Source organism: Sciurus carolinensis, chromosome 16 (assembly GCF_902686445.1).
Source record: "Sciurus carolinensis chromosome 16, mSciCar1.2, whole genome shotgun sequence".
Taxonomy (NCBI): Eukaryota; Metazoa; Chordata; class Mammalia; order Rodentia; family Sciuridae; genus Sciurus; species Sciurus carolinensis.
The window spans coordinates 53077796-53086985 of NC_062228.1; positions in this window are offsets into that span (position 1 = coordinate 53077796).

Here is a 9190-nt window from a genome sequence, read left to right on the forward strand (position 1 = left end):
ACCCTTTTTTCTTTCTTTTTTTTTTTTTTTTAATATTTTTAATTGTAGGTGGGCCCAATAACTTTGTTTATTTTTTTATGTGGTACTGAGGATCACGCCCAGAGCCTCACAAGTGCTAGGCAAGCGCTCTACCACTGAGCCACAACCCCAGCCCCATATTAATCTTTTAAATAAACCCATTTTGGTTTGTTGACGTTTATATTGTGCTTCCCCCCGCGGGTCATTGCTTTTATTTCCACTGCCTTTGATTAGGCAGAAACAAGGGACAGTACCAGCAGAGATGCAGGGGAGGAAACTACAGAAGAGCATGCGTACTGGGAACCATCTTTGAAGATTAGCTACACCTGAGCTATGTTGTTACGTCTGTGGTCAAAGTAATAGCCTTTCTCTCTTTTTATCCCCTCTCAGTAGGTTGGTTTTTATAACATTTTTTAAAACAATGCCCATGGGTTAATAGAAGCAGCAAGCCAGCTGTGGTGGCCCACGCCTGTAATCCCAGTGACTCAGGAGGCTGAGGCAGGAGGATCACAAGTTCAAGGTCAGCCAGGGCAAGTTAGTAATTTTTCAGAATAAATGAAAAGTGTTGGGTATGTAGCTCAGTGATAGAGCGCCCCGGGTTCGATCATCAGTACCACAGATACATAAATAGATAATCAGCAAAGAACCAAATAATTAAAATGTAAGCTTCTCAATTAGGGATGAAACTCAGCAGCAGACACTTTCCTGGCATGGGTGAGGCCCTGGGTTCCATCCTCAGTACTGCAAAATGATTGAATGAATGAAAACTTAAGCTATGTGAGACTTCCAACTAAACCCAAAAGTAGACACTTTTGAATCCATTAGAAAATCTGTTCATTCATGAGCTAAATAAAAGCCCAAGAAAGACAAGACACCCAATGTAATAAAGTATTGCAAAGCAGTGGGGAACTTTCAGTCATCAAAAGTGTGGGATTTGCATTTTGTATCTTTTTTCTCACTCCAGAAAGAAGTTTTTTTGAGTTTTACATAACATATATATGAAACAAGATAGAAAATACCTTATAGACTTATAACAATGACTGTTGAACACATTGCCTTACACATTTCTCCTGGACAATAGTTTGATCAATACAGAGCACGAAGAGAGTAAGGAACAGACAAAATACACGTGAACTCTGGATAGGAACATGCAAGCAACGCTTCCACCTATCCATGCTAGAAAATGATATCACACTGTCAGAAAAAAAAAAAATCCTTAAAAACTACTTTCCAAGAAAACTTTTTGAAAAATAAAGGTGAAGCATACTTCTTGTCTTGTTCCTGATTTTAGAGGGAAAGCATTTTGCCCTCTCAGCTTATTGAGGTATAATTGGAATAAAATAATTGCATGTAGCTGGTGCACACCTGTAATCCCAGCAGCTCAGCTCTGGAGACAGAAGCAGGAGGATCTCAAGTTCAAAGCCAGCCTCAGCAAAATCGAGGTGCTAAGCAACTCAGTGAGACCCTGTCTCTAAATAAAATACAAAATAGGGCTGGCGATGTGGCTCAGTGGTTGAGTGCCCCTGAGTTCAGTCCTCAGTGCTCCCCCCAAAAAAACCACAAAAGTGTACTTAACTCATTGACTCACAAAATGTAATATCAGATTGTTGTTTGAGGTCACTGAACTTTGGGATGTTTTTATTAACAATGATAGATAATTGGAATAGCATTTTTTTTTTCTTGTGGTGTTGGGGATTGAACCCAAGAAATAGCATTCTTAATTTATCAAAGTCTATGCAGAGTTTGCTTGTTTGTTTGTTTGGTGTTGCTGAGTATTGAACTCACAGATGCTCTCCCACCGAGTTGTACCCCAGCCTTTTTGATTTTATTTTGAGATAGAATCTCACCAAGTTGTGGAGGCTGACCTCGAACTTGGGATCCTCACACCTCATGCAACCCTGCAACCTGACATCCTAATGAATCTCATCCCAAGACAACCACTGATCTGATTTCTGTCATCGTAGATTTTCTAGAATTTTCTAGAAATTTCTCCTTTTGTCAGGCTTCTTTCATGCCACATAGTTATTTTGAGATTCATTTGTGCTATGGCATTTATCAATAGTTCATTCTTTTTTTGTTGTTGCTGATTAGTACAAGATTTTACTGACATGCTATCGTTTGGCTACCCATTCATGTGTCAATGGTCATTTGGGTTGTTTCCCATTTCTGTATATTTATTATGAGTAATACTGCTGTGATCAACTGCATTCGAGTCTGTGTATGGACAATGATTTCTTTTTTCTTAGGTAGGTACTTAAGAGTGCAGAGGTTCCTCCTCCTCCTCCTCCTCCTCCTCCTCCTCCTCCTCCTCCTCCTCCTCCTCCTCCTCTTCTTCCTTCTTCCTTCTCTCTTTTTTTTCTCTCTCTCTCTTTCTAGGGATGGAACCAGGGCTCTTGCCCGCTAGGCAAGTGCTCTATCACAGGGGCACACAGGCAGCCCCTGCGTATCTCCTTTAGTGAAGTATTTGTTGGAATCATTTGCCCAATAGAAAAAATTGGGTCGCTTTCTAGTTATTGGTTTTTAAATATTCTCAGAATATATGGGTACTAGTTGTTGATCAAGTCTGTGATTTGCAAATATTTTCCCCAAATCTGTGGCTTGTCTTTTCATTCTCATAACAATATTTTTTGGACAGTATATGTCTTTGATTTCTCAGTAAAGTTCACTTGAGCAAGGTTTTCTCCTATGGCTCCTGCATACCATGCTTTGGGTGTCAAGCATGTGTCTCATCTAAGGCCGCAGAGATTTTTCTCCCGTTTCCTTCTAGAAGATTTGTCATTTTTGATTTGACATTCAGGACTGTGGTCCATTTTGAGCTAACTTTTATGTAAGAGGTTTTCATATTTAAAAGGAGCATTTGTTGTGAGCAGTGTATATTTGGGTCTCACTTGTTCAGTCTGACAACCTCTGTCTCATAATTGTCCAATTATAGTTTGCATAGTTTGGGTTTGATGTGATTGTTTATACAGATCAGCATAAATATATTTTGCTGCATTCTGTGCCTGTCCATCCCATCTGGTCTTTGTCCTCTTTTCTACCTTCTTTTGGATGAATCTGGTATTTCTTATTATTGCATTTTATCTCCTTTGTAGATGAATGAGCGACGGCTCTTTGTTTTGCTGTTTTAGTGGTTCCTTTAGAGTTTACAGTCTACATCCTTAACTGATCACAGACTCCCTTCAGGGGACAATTCCAGGTCACACGTGGCATGCAGACCATGAGTCCTTCCCTCCCTGCCCCTCGCAGCCCCTGCGCTGTCTGATGAGATGTTTTCCTTCCATATATTATCAACCCCATAATGCATTGCAATTACTTGGTTTGCCACAGTCAATTTTCTTTGAGAGAGATTTAAATAATAAGAAAAGCAGCTCTAATTCCCCTCGGAGTCACCATCTCTCATACTCTTCATTCCTTTGTGCAATCCCAGATTTCCATCTCCTATCTCTCCCTGGTGCCGGGAAGCGTTTTCTGCAACATATCTTGTCAGGAAAAGCTGCTGTTGATAACATTCTTTAACCTCCGGTATGTCTGAAAAATTCCTTATTTTGCCTCTGGCTTTAAAAAAATTGCTTCAGCTGTGGTAAAATACAAACGACCTAAAAGTTACCATCTTAATTTTTTTTTTTTTTTTTTGGTACCAGGGATTAAACCCAGGGACGCTTAACCACTGAACCACATCCCCAGTCTTTTTTGTATTTTATTCTGAAGTAGGGTCTCGCTGAGTTGCATAGGGCCTCACTAAGTTGCTGAGGCTGGCTTTAAACTCTTCGATCGTCCTGCCTCAGCCTCCCGAGCTGCTGGGATTACAGGCATGCACCACCATGCCGGGCCCATCTTAACCTTTTAAAGTTTACAGTTCAGTGGCCCTAAGTGTGTATTTGTGTGTGTGTATTGGACCAGGGATTGATCCTGGAGTGCTTAGCCACGGAGCCACATCCCCATTCATTTTATAGTTTATTTTGAGACAAGCTCTTACTAAGTTGCTTAGTAGGACCTCTCTAAGTTGCTGAGATTGGTCTCAAACTTGGAATCCTCCTGCCTCAGCCTCCTGAGTCCCTGGGATTTCAGGCATGTGCCACCATACCTGGTTTACATTGTTAGGCAGCGTGACCACCAGGCATCTCCAGGACTCTTTTGAAAAACGGAAACTTGGTCCCCATTAGATAGTAATCCCTGCGTCCCTCCCCGCTGCCCTGGCAACCACCGTTGCAGTTTCTCTCTCTGTGAATTCGGCCGCTCTCAGTTCCTCATATGTAAGTGGAATTGTGTGAGATTTGTTCTCTTGGGACTGATTCATTTCACTCAGAATAATAGTTTTCACTTCCTTTTTAGGATCTCCGTTATGTTCCAGTGTATGCGGAATATTATTCAGCCTTAAAAAGGAAGGGAAAGGGTTGAGTTAGGAAGCAAAGTAGAACAGACACACTTGACCGAGAGGAATCATTTCCCAGGTCCTTCAGAGCATCTTGCCAGTGCGCCAAGAAGCTGAGGTGTCCGCTTCGGCTGCTGGGAGGTTTTATGATTATTGAACACCTAGCAATGTTTCATTCTTGTTCCTTCCCAGTGCTCAGCAGCCACCTCACCCACGTGCATGCACGATCTGCATACTCAGGAGCCCCGCTGCAGAACTTGGGCTTCTCTCCCTGTGCAAATGTCTCCCCGCAGTGTTCTGTCCTGTGAACTTGAGCACGGTCCTCAAGGCCCGGCTGCAGCTCCTTAGGCTCAGGATTTCCTCTGGGCTCAGCCTGGTCCTCACCCCAGCAACTCAGCGGTGGTAAAATACAAACGACCTAAAAGTTACCATCTTAATTTTTTTTTTTTTTTTTTTTTTGGTACTTGGGATTGAACCCAGGGATAACTAGAGGCCCAGCTGTCTGCCTCCCATTCCTCAGGGGCCCTGGTCCTTCATGACCTGGCATCCAGTGTCCTCTCCATCACGGTCTCGTACATTGTGTCTGATATTTCTGGTTCTTTCAGGAAGGAGGGTAAATGTGGTCTCTTTTCCTCATTCCAGGCTAAAAGTGAGTGTCCAAATCATAACGAGTATCCTCCAGAGAAGATGAGCAGGGAGTGCAGAGGACCACAGGACAGCATTTCTGCAACTTCCTGTGAATTAATAATAATTTACAAAGAAAAAGGATTTTCAAAGGTACATCTAAGAAGCCACAACAGCAATATTGTAAAATTTTATGTAAAATTATATTACATTAACCTAAAAGAAGTCAGGAAAGAAACAATCAAAGGACAGAAACCAGAGGGGACAAAATGGAAAACAGAGGCAAGATGCTGAACTCATGTCCGATTGTTTCCATTAATTACATGTAAATGCAAATGGCTTCAGCACTCAATGAACAGGCAGGACTGGCAGCTGCTCCGGAGGCTGAGGCAGGAGGATCTCGAGTTCAAAGCCAGCCTCAGCAACTTAGTGAGGCCCTAAGCAACTCAGCGAGACCCTCTCTCTAAATAAAGTATAAAAAAGACTTGGGATGTGGCTCGGTATTAAGTGCCCCTGGGTTCAACCCCAGCACATAAAAAGAAAAAAGAAAGAAAGAAAGAAAGAAAGAAAGAAAGAAAGAAAGAAAGAAAGAAAGAAAGAAAGAAAGAAAGATAGGTGGGTGGGAGGGGTGGGGGGGAAGGAAAAAATAACAGAATGAATCAAACAACATTACCCTATGTAAATTTATGATTACACAAATGGTATGCCTTTACTCCATGTACAAACAGAAACAACATGCATCCCATTTGTTTACAATAAAAAAATTAAAAAAAAATAAAAAGAAAGAAAGAGACAGATTGGCAGCCTGAACAGAAGGGCAAGACCTAGCTAGATGCTGTTTACAAGATTGAAATATTACAAAATATTTTCTCTGACCATAGAGGAAATCAATAACGTGAAGTTATCTCAAAAAACCCACAAGTATTTGAAAAGTAAATAACCCAGAGGTCAAAGAAGAAATCAAGAGACAAAGTAGAAAATACATAAAAATGCATGAAAGGAAAGTGTATTGAAATATGTGGCTTGAGGCAAAATCCTGTTCAGAGGGCAATTTCTAGTTAAAAATACGTTAGAAAAAAAGAGAAGGTTGTCAGGGAGACGTCGGTCAAAGGACAGACAGTTTTAGCTCGACAGGAGCTCCATTATCCAGCAGGGTGACTGTGCTTAATGACCTGTTGTGTACCTGCAGGTTACCAAGAGAAGAGTTCACAGGTGTTCTCACCACACACAAAAGAAACCAGGAGGCCAGGCCATGGGTGCTAATTAGTTTGATTTAGCCATCCCACAAGGTATACATATGATAAGACATAATAACAGAGGTGATTTTTATTTGTAAAAAAGAGAGAGAAACCAGATACAGTGGTGCACGCCTGTAATCCCAGAAACTCAGGAGGCTGAGGAGGAAGGATCGCAAGTTCAAGGCCATCTTGGGCAACGTAGCAAGACCATGTCTCAAAATTCAGAAAAGAGCTGGGGATGCGGCTCAGTGGTAGAGTGCCCCTCGGTTCCATCCACAGTCCTGGGGGGAAAAAAGAACTAAACATATATATCATAGAGAAATAAAAGCTTTCAGCCGAGAAAAACCTGTACGTGAATGGTCATAGCAGGATTATTTACAGGAGCTAAAAAGTGGAAACAAAATTCAAGTTATAACAACTTATAAACATATAAGATGTGATATTCAGCTCTGTTTAGGTTTGGATATGAGGAGTTCCCCCCAAAATGCAGGACTATTCAGAGGTGAGATGATTAGATTATGACCGTCCATCTTAGCTTGAATGGACCGACTGGGTGGTAACTGTAGGCAGGTGAGGCATGGCGGGAGGAGGTGGGTTGCTGGAGGTCCACCCTGAAAGGGCGCATCTTCCTGGTGTCCCTTCCCCTTCTTTTGCTCTCTGCTTCCTGACGGTGGCATGAGCTGAGCATCTTTCCTCCGCGGGGCCCTTCCCCCGTGATGTGCTGCCTCACCTTGGACCCAAAGCAAAGGCGTGGGTCATCTATGGATGGAGACCTCTGAAATTACAAGACCAAAATAAACTTTTCCTCCTCTAAGTTGTTCTTGTCAGGTGTTTTGGTCACAATGATGCAAAAACTGACCAAAACAAAAACTGGAGTCAGGAGTGGGATCATTGTTGTGAATGAACCTGACCATGTGGTTCAGAAGCCTTTGCTGGTGATTTGTGGGAGGAATTTTTAAAAGTTTAGAGATGCAAACTGGATAAGCTTTCAAGTGGTTGTAAGAAGAGCTTAATGGACAGTTCTGGTGGACCTCAGAATCCAGAATAGGAATATGGACTGTGCTCATGAAGTTTCAGAGGGAAATGAGGACTCTTTTGGGAATTGGACTCAAGGTCACTCATGTTATATTCTGGCAAAGAACTTAACTGTATATTGCTCATGTCCTGAGACTTTGTGTCAGGCTGAATTTAAAGGTGATGGACTTATTAATCTGGTGGAGAAAATTTCTTTTTTTTTTCTCCAATTTTTTTTAGTTGTTGATGGACCTTTATTTTGTTTATTTATTTCTATGTGGTGCTGAGAATTGAACCCAGTGCCTCACACCTGCTAGGCAAGCGCTCAATCCCTGAGCCACAACCCCAGCCCTCTTTTTAAAAAAATGTCATTGAAATTTATTTTTGTTTTGTTTTGTTTTGGGTTGTTTTGTGGTACTGGGTGCTGGCAAGCACTCTACCGCTGAACCACATCCCCAGCCCTAGGTGGAGAAAATTTCAGGGTAACACAGCATTCAGTCAGTAGCATGAATATTTCTGGCAGTTTTTAGCAAGATTCACTTTGAGAATTGGGGGCAGAAAACAGAGCTAAAGGATATTAAAATCTTATAGTTTGATCAGAAAAGTGTATGTAAAACTGGAGCCAGGGAAGTTGTGCTTGTTGAAGAGACTATAGTCCCTACAGTGATGCTAAGTACTTTGCACAGACACAATAAGAAAGATGGCTTGTGGGCATCTCTGGAATTTACAAGACTACACCCCACCCCACCCCCTGTGTAGTTTGGCTCCAGGGTATAGAAGAGAAAATTCCTTTTAGAAGAGGTCATGAGGGTGCTCTGCTTGCACAGAGAAACCAAGGAAGTTGTTTTACCATGCTGAGCCACACAGGTACTCAGGGGCCACTACAGCTGTGATTCCAGGAGTCCAGGTAATGTGCAATCTGGTAGCAGATCTTGGCATCATCCACATGGTGCTGGTTCTGCAGGAATACATGACGTTACAGGTCATGGTGGCATCCCCTGAGACTTCTAAAGGTCTGGGAAGTCAGGAAAAGTGTAGCATGGTCAGCATCCCTGCAGGCCACCCCTGAGAGGGTTATGGGTAAAGCTTGCAGGTGAAGCTAAAGCTGGAATAGATACCCCAAGTATTATGAGACACCAGTAATGTGGACTGTTTGCTGAGAAAAGCTATTTGTTGGGGAGCACCTGGCTCAGGGAGAGCCCACGGGGGCTGCAAGCTCGGCCAAAGGGCTGCTCAAACCTTTTGGAGATGACATCCCATAGCCAAGTGTCCTAGATGCTGTGTGTGGAGGCAAGAAATCTGTTTGCTCAGTTGGGTTTCAGCCTCATCCTGGTCCCATCCATTCTATGCCCCTGTTCCTTCTGTTTGGAATGGGAACGTTTACCCTGTGTCACCGTCTATTGGATATACGTAACTTGCTTTTGATTTTTACAGGGGCTCCCAGCCAAGGATTTGTCTCAACTCTTACATGACACTTTGAACTTGGACAGGACATTTGGGCAATGCTGGAACTGTTAAGACTGCGGGACTCTTGAAGGTGGACTAGTTGCATTTTTCATTGTGAGATGGATTTCTGGGGACTAGGGACAGAATGTTATGGTCTGTATCCTGTTAATGCAGGGATTCAGAGGCCAAGTGAGTAGATTAGGAGAGCTGTAACCTTATTAGTCCATCGCGGTTTGAATGAACTGGGTTGTAACTTTAGGCACGTGGGGTGTGGCTAGAAGAGGTGGCCTCTGGGAATGGGATCTGGAAGGGCGGCTCCTTCCTACCTCTGCTTCCTGAACCTGCCATGAGCTGAGCAGTTTTCCTCTGCCAGACTTTTCCCCAGGAGTTGCTGCCTCACCTCGGGACCAGAGCAATGGCCTTGGCTCTCTGTGGACTGAGACCTCTGAAACCACGAGCCCCCAATACACTTTTCCTT